The following is a 2792-nucleotide window of genomic DNA, read 5'->3' on the forward strand; positions in this document are numbered from 1 at the left end:
AACGACGAACTCGTCTCATCACCGTCCATTCACGTAGCTTGTTATCGTACTTTCCGTTCCGTGAACTTCTTCTTCTTCTTCATCTTCCCTTCCTCGAAGAAGGAAAACGAAAAAGGAAAATGCACCGATCCTCGGAGACGACTCGAAGAAGTCGTATAACCCGCCTTCTCCACCGAACCAATTTGTCTCCGGTCTGAAGATCGATTTCATCCTGGTGGTAGTCTATGGTGCCGCTGGCTACGAGCGATCATCTTCTCGTAAACGAACTACCCTCCCCTTGGACCCCCTCGAGGAGGAGACCTCTTTAAACGATCGACCAGCGAATAGCTCGGTCTATCGATCAACCGTTGCCGCTCAACGCTCTTCGAGCAGACCGTGCACCGAATAATTGCGACACAGATGTTACGGGCGTTTCGAGCAAGCGGAGAAAGCGAGGCGTACGAAGAAAGAGGGGGGTTGGGTCGTAGAACATAGTCGGTAATTTTCAAATTATATATATAGTACATACAGAGAGAAAGAGAGAGAGAGAGAGTGAAACCCTATGCTCGACAATTCTGACGTTACCCCTAGATGTCATCCCTCTTTTCTCTCTCTCTCGCATGCACACTCACGTACACATTCTCTCTCCACTTCGACATCGTCATAACCGTTAACGTTATCTGCAGAATATTACGAAGCATGGAAAGGGGCCTGGATGAACGGTTCCACCAACGTGGAGAGAACACCCGGCCCCCGTACATCGTGCATGTCCCTCAAAATAGAGTTACAAACTGTAACTACGTTTCGGTGCATTACCGCCGCGTTGCACGGGGGGTTGGCCCCGATGCCTCCATAGGAATTCGCGGGGGGCGCGCGCCATACGAATCGATCGCGGTTACCACGCTTTTCACCCCAGGGGTTGAAGCGCGCGCTAAGCTCGAGAGAAGCCTGGGCTTCGGCAGATCGTCGCTTCACGAGCCACTTTAAAATTTAAATGGGCCTTTTGCCGCGATTCCTGGACCAACGGTGTGCGTACATTACCTAGGCCGTCCCTTCGCCACCGGCCAAGAAAGACAATATGCGTCAACCCTCCACCCCGGACGAAAGCACAAAGTTACGAATCCGGATCAATTCTGGTTAGAATTTCCTCTGGTTAGAATTGGAATTTATGCAATATTCATCCTTGGATTTCTTCCTTGCACCCTACGGTTCCTCCTATAAATTGAACGTATTAATATCTTTGTTGTAACGAAGAATTTGCTCGAGAGGAAACGAATCTCGTATTCAAACAGTTTGTCCTCGGAAATTTGCAATTGGTGGTGAATTTTTACGAAGTTTTATGCGGACATCTTCTCTAAACTTGTTCCAGTATATGGGCGGTTGAGATATCAAATCGAAGATTTATCGAAAGATAAATCTTTTAGTCCTTGTGTTCCGATTATTTTTCTGATTTCGATAACTTTTTGGATAGAATTTGAATATCTTTCTACCAGTAAGATAAAGTGAAAAAGATATATTCGAGGATTAAATGTGAAAAACAAATGTACGTATTTTTAAAAAAAATTGTGACAAATTAAAAGTAAACAGGATTACATGACCTGGAAGGATTGTTGTTAAATCACAAGTAGATTCCATTCGATGTATCTGTCGATCAGCTATCTCTTTCGAGTTAAGCCTATCCTTCCGCCCCATATTTCTGTAACGGCCATGTTCGCAGTTTGGGTTACCATTCTCTCGTGTAAGAGGATTAAGATATTACTCGAGCGTGGCGGCGTGCAAGCGTCATGAAAACACGAGCTTTAACACGCTTTATTCGCTTCGTGAAAATTCACGTCTGAAAGTGCAACCCCCGTCCGTAAGGCTCCCTCTCGTGTCTGAGGGTTTACGCCGCGCGGAAAAGAGGGTTGGCGAGCATAAAATCGCCCGTGTACACGCGTGTGCATACACCTACTTGCGCCTCCTCCGCTCCTCCTTTATCCTCCTGACTTCTCGGAACGGATTTCCTATTTCCTCTTCCGTGCCCGCCACCGTGCATTTATTGAAAATGTTTCTAACGATTTTAGGTTCCCTTAGGATCCCTTCTCGGTATCTTTTGCGAGGATAGTCAGATTTCGAGATGTTGGAACGAATCCAACAGAAATGCTTTTACCCGATAAGGATTAAGATTTCCTCATTCATCAAGAACGAAGGGTCTTTAAAGATTTCTATACTTCGTTTTACGAGGATCTATACATCTTTATTCGTGTTATATCCAAATGTCTCCTAGTTTCTTCATTTTTATTTTAATTATCTTCGATTTAGAATTTTAATTCGATCAAAAATTATTTCAAGTTTTCTTATCTCGTTTATATTTATCTATTTATTATTCGTTGCAGGCGTTTCATCCAAATTAAGAAACGTATTTCTTGCGATTTCATTTAAAAGAAAAAAAATAGAATTAATTTTTTGTTTTTAAAAAATCTCTTCCAACTTACTGGTTTCGCAATTTATCGTCTCTCTTCCTGAGAGAAAGAAAATGGCGATACATTAGCAAGATCGTAGTAAATGATCCCCTAAACGTGATTCCGCATAAACAGCCGAAACCATACGGTGTCTTATCTATCCACTACTACCATGCTCCTTTCGAAGCGGAAACGAGCGAGTCGAGCACCGTTCCGTTTATCCATCGTCGCTCTTCCCGCGGATGCATTAAATTCTCACACTGATACTGCGTCTTCGTGGAAGCAACGCCGTTACAGGATGCGTTACGACGACGACGACGACGACGTCGACGGCTACGAAGACCACGACGATGGCGGCGGTGCTTTGAGGGC

The sequence above is a fragment of the Apis dorsata genome, unplaced genomic scaffold (assembly GCF_000469605.1).
Source record: "Apis dorsata unplaced genomic scaffold, Apis dorsata 1.3 scaffold_177, whole genome shotgun sequence".
NCBI lineage: Eukaryota > Metazoa > Arthropoda > Insecta > Hymenoptera > Apidae > Apis > Apis dorsata.